The sequence below is a fragment of the Bidens hawaiensis genome, unplaced genomic scaffold (genome assembly GCF_021521415.1).
Source record: "Bidens hawaiensis isolate Kalapana, Puna unplaced genomic scaffold, B.hawaiensis_p1.1 tig00055761_1, whole genome shotgun sequence".
NCBI lineage: Eukaryota > Viridiplantae > Streptophyta > Magnoliopsida > Asterales > Asteraceae > Bidens > Bidens hawaiensis.
Window position 1 is genome coordinate 6,260 of NW_027500041.1, and position 5,604 is coordinate 11,863.

Here is a 5,604-nt window from a genome sequence, read left to right on the forward strand (position 1 = left end):
GGAGAGTTGACTGGTCAACTTTACCGTTGGCCAGTCATAAATATTTATTTATTTATTTGTTTTTTTACATATAAATACAAATTCACACTTTCTATAAAAACTCAAACCATACATTCTCTCTATCAAAACTTCTATTTATATATTTATGAACAACGACTCGCCAACATAAATATCATCAAGAGTCGTGAGTTACACGGCAACGTTCGACATGAGTTGGTCGAGCATTTGTGGGATAGAAGACCAGATAATCTTGTATTAGACTAGTATCAACGTAATGTTTTATATTATTATTAATGTAATGTTTTATATTATTATTTAATGTATTCTTTAAAATAATTAAATAAATAAAAAACTGGATCAAGCCCCTGATCACCTGGATCACTATATATTCTGGGGCTTGGTTGAGGGGCTTGATCCATGGTCATGTCATCGCATACGTGTCAGATTTTGCTTGGCTCACCTCAGACTCAACCAAGCCCCATTACCCTTAACCTTAGTTTAATGCTTTCCACATCAATAAATGCACTTACCTTCCTCGATCTCCAATTTTGAAATCTAGCTTACTGGATTCCAGATTTAATCCTAACAGACTCCCATTTTCATCTCTCTCTCTCTCTCACACACACACACAAAACACGTAGAGCTCTATTTTGACACACACTTACAACTCAGAAACCATTAAATCAAAATCCTTTGTGGGCTCTTTAGTTTATATGTGATTAAGAGATGATGTTCTCTTAACTTAATTTCCACAAAACAAACATCCAAGATTTAAAATATTCATATTTCTCTTCCTTCCCAGAAAAAATATACATGGATCACAAAATCTTTGTTTCAAACTATGAAAGACATTACTTTTACACTCCACCAATTCTCCCACCACCACCACCTCACAAATCACATGGGTTCAATCTAAATGACAAGGTGAGTCCAGGTGTTCTACTCATCATCATAATTCTTGCCATCATCTTCTTCATTTCCGGGTTGCTTCATCTTCTTGTTAGATACCTTATGAGGCCAATCAATAGAGATCCAGATGAGTTTGATACTGTGAGTGTACTTCAAGGCCAGTTACAACAACTGTTTCATCTCCATGACTCAGGTGTTGACCAGTCTTTCATTGACACACTGCCGGTGTTCAGTTACAAGTCAATTATTGGTGTGAAAGATCCCTTTGATTGTGCTGTGTGTTTGTGTGAGTTTGAAGGTGAAGATAAACTTAGGTTATTGCCAAAATGTAGCCATGCATTTCATATGGATTGTATTGATACATGGTTATTGTCTCACTCCAGTTGTCCTCTTTGTAGAAGTAATTTGCTTTCTGATTTCACTCCAAACACTTGCTTTTCACCAATTGTGCTTGTGCTTGAATCAGGAAGTGGTGAGATTTCTAGAGAGAGTGTGAATTCTGATCAACCAAATGGTTCTTCTATTGAAAGAGTGAGTTCACATTTGAGTAATGTGGAGTTTGAGTTTGATAAAGGTGAGATGGTGAAAGAAGATGAGGATAAGGAGAAAGTTGTTACTATTAAGCTTGGGAAGTTCAAGAGTGTGGAAGGTGGTGGTGGTGAGGGTAGTGGTGAGAAGCAAGCAATTGATGGTAGGAGGTGTTTTTCAATGGGGTCTTTTGAATATGTGATGAATGAGAGTTCATCTTTACAACTACCAATTAGGGCCCAAGTAAAGAAACAAGCTAGCAAGAAATCATCTCTTCCAATCACCTCAAGTCACCGCCAGGCAATGTCGGAATGTGGCGGCGATTCTAGGAGGGATTTTAAAGGAATTGAAGTTTTTGGCAGCGCTGACGGTGATAGTGCAATTGGGAAAAGCAAGAGAGAGGGTTTTTCGGTGTCCAAGATTTGGCTTAGGGGGCAGAAAGAGAAGCCTACTTCGACAATGGCTACCACCGTTGGGCCGTCGACAAGAGGGTCTTTCTCTTTCCGTTTTCCGTCACACTGGAATGAATCGAAGGCGAATCGAAGGGCTAATTCTGAATTGGGTATTGGGAGGTGGCAGGATGATCAACAAATTCATATTTGTCCGTGGTCGGATTCATTTCCACTTGAAGCATCAAATCCACCATCTTTTGCAAGGAGGACTCTACTTTGGCTTATGGGTAGGCAACAAATCAAGGCGGTTCCTGCATCTTCCTCAACAAACGTTTAAATTTTTTACACTTTTAAGTGTACCATATTTACCAATATTTTAAGTGTTTTTTTTTGCCCCCAATGTTAGGGAAGATTAGATCATGCTTAGAGAAATGAAACAAAAAGAAATCAATATTAAAACAATTTAAATACTAGTTTCTATGTATGCATGCAAGTTCATAGATTAATTGGTTTCTTTTGATATCTTCTAGAGTAGAAGGATGTTTCCTTCTTATTTAAGTGTTTTGTGCATTACACACCAATTAACAAGGTATGGGTGAGGATGTTGACGATTTTATGGAAAGTGAAAAGTTTGGACTGAACCGCTAACTACATGTTCGGAAGAAGACAAACCAAACAGATCAGGTTGGGTGAGTTTGTTGGACCGGCCGGTTTTACATATTTGATGGTTTAACGGTTTTAGTAGGCGCTATCTTTTATCTTTTCAAATCATTAGCTTGTCTTAAACTTTTCTAAAATGATCAAATGATTCACTATTATTATATATTTACATAACCAAAGTCAAGTTTCAAATCGAACCGGGCTCTCCTAACCTGAAAACTGAACTGGTGAACTGGATCATTTAGATATAAAAGTAATCAAATCAACCGACTTTTTTCGTTTGAGCATCGGTTTCTATGGCTGTTGAACACGACTACTGATTAATTCGGTAATGATGTAAAGAATGAGTCATTCATAATGTGTAATTTCATTTTTCTAAAGTATGGGGTGGCTATAACTAATATATTGATGCCGTTCTAATAAAGTCAATACTTTCAATTAGACAATAAGTTGGTTTTGAATTCTAAGGCAATTGTTGACTTTTAGAGTCCTTTGTGAATGGTGAGAACGGTTTTCCTTTTTCTATGAAATGTGACTCCTGAAATATTTGTGTTTAATGATTTGAAATGTAGGCTTGACGGGTTCAGATTCTTTCTTTAATAGATGTTCATGTATTCGTTTTTGATAGTTAGGGACCGGATGGTGGTGATTGATGGTGGTTGGTCGTAAAAAATGTGACTATACAACGGTGGATGGTGGTGGCTCATGGTGAAGGCTCAAAAGTTAAAATCGCATGAAGTACACACCTTTTGAATATTTATGTAAATTAACAATGATAATTAGACAATCTATCTAGGCTGATCACAAGCAATAAAATAATTAGTAAATCTACATGGGTTAAACTAACTAAAAGGGCTACAAGAAATCCCTATACAAAAAGGGCCCAATAGTTAATTATGCTAACATTCCACCTTAAAGTTGTAATTATATGATGATATTTATGAGCCTTGAGAGCTTGCCACACAAAAAATGAAACAAAGAAGCTGATTAAGCCTTCATGAAAATGCAACAGTTTGCAAGGCTGATTAGTAGATAGCTCCAATCTTAATTATATGCTTTTTCTACTTACGGAAAAACCAAAATTCTTAGCAATTTGCATCACGATTTTGTTGTCACAAAAGTGGGACATTACATTGTGTTTTGTGTAACTCCCGGATGATATCGGACTGCTTTCGGTGACGGTGGAGACGGGCCGGCTGAGAGCCAATCGATCGAACATACAATAAGATATAATAATATTATCCTCAATCCAAGAACCAACAATTTGTTTTGCCTGAAATTGAGAAAACCCAATACCAAATTGTAGTGCCTCAAATTAACCCAAGTTTTTCATAGTAAAACAGTGAGCCAAATCACGATTCATGGAGTCAACGACATCATAGCCATCATTGGTAATAATCATTTATGTAACAAATATATTAATTCTAAGGTTTTGAACAAAAGGATGATTTCTTAAGTTTTTAAAATGGTTTTTACATTGCTTTTAGAAATAAAATATAACTGTCATCAAATAGGTTGATATTTTTAAAGTATAATAACGTTTTATAAACGTAGTACATGACTTCATGGATTGTAGAATGGGCTAAAAACCAGATTGAGGTGTCCACATGGTGAAAACTGATTAGTAGACTTGGGACTTTAATTGGCGAAGTTTATTAACGCATCTTTGACAATGACTCTGGGGCAGATTACGAGTTGAGCACTTAATTTGTGACAAGGATGGAAATGACCTTATAGCATGAGATTGACTATTAGACCATCCGTTATGGGGCGTCGAGGAGGGGAATTTTTGGGTGACGAGGGCGCGGAACACCGCGGTTGGGTGCCGTTGAAGGCTGGACGGCGAGGGTGGGATCGTTTGAATGGCCGGCGCCGTTGAACAAATTGGTGGGCCCCCTCACTTTCCTCTATCAACCTCTCACACACATACATATATGATATATATGTATATAGGTATTGGATAATTTCAGAAGTTTTTTTACAGCGAGAAGTGCGAGAAGTGAATGTGTAACTCCATTAATCCCTAATTTCACTCCATTTCTTATGTGTAGGTGCATTGTGTAGGTACATATGTATGTGTGTATGTACGTATTTTTGTATATGTGTACATATGTTTCTATATGTGTATGTATGTTTGTATGTGTGTAGTGTAACATCCTAAAATTTATAATGTTAAATAAAGAAAGTTACGTTTAGTGATTTCGCGTTATTAATTAATTAATGTCGAGTAAAGAACGGATCATGGACTTAGATTAATTAAGATGGGTTAAATGAGAATGGGCCTTAGGTCCATGGGCTTTAAGGGATATAAATATCCCCTAAACCAACCTAAAACCCCAAAACCCTCATTTCATTTCCATCATAATCTCTACACACTCAAAAACACACACATACACTACACCATAAACGAGCAAGACCCGAGAGAGAGTAAACGTTAGTTGGTATTAGATTTTATTACACGAGATCTAGAGTGCATAAACAAGCTAACCAAGATCGAACGAGCGCTAAAGGTATGTTCTTGACCTTTAAAGTTTACGTTTTATTGAACGTTTAGCCTTTTGAATGTCCTTAAGCTTAAAGATCCAAGTTTTATAGTATATACGGGATATATATACGACCGAAAATGGTTAGGGAACGTTAGTGGGTGATGTCGAACCATAACAAGGGTATTAAAATCGCCAAAATGCTTGATAAAAACCAAACCCGTAGCTGAACTGGGCAACTTCGCCTGCGAACTGGGCAACTTCGCCTTCAAAGCTTAACTTCGCCTTCAAAGCTTAACTTCGCCTACGGCCAAGTTCGCCTAACTGGTAACTTCGCCTAAGGCCAAGTTCGCCTAATTGATAACTTCGCCTACGGCCAAGTTCGCCTAACTGGTAACTTCGCCTAAGACCAAGTTCGCCTAATTGATAACTTCGCCTAAGGCCAAGTTCGCCTAATTGATAACTTCGCCTACGGCCAAGTTCGCCTAACTGATAACTTCGCCTAAAACTAAGTTCGCTTAAGGTTTAACTTCGCCTAAAGTTAAGTTCGCTTAGAAAATAAATTAAAAACCTAATGAAAAAAATGTGTTAAGACAGTTAATGGAAATAAAATTTTTCCAAGCTGACCTGGC

The 5,604-nt window shown here is 37.2% G+C and overlaps 1 pseudogene; it reads left to right on the forward strand.

Annotated features, from left to right (window-relative positions):
• Window positions 1–561: 561 nt before the first annotated feature.
• LOC143601149 (RING-H2 finger protein ATL13 pseudogene) lies at window positions 562–2,313 on the forward strand (annotated as a pseudogene).
• Window positions 2,314–5,604: the final 3,291 nt, after the last annotated feature.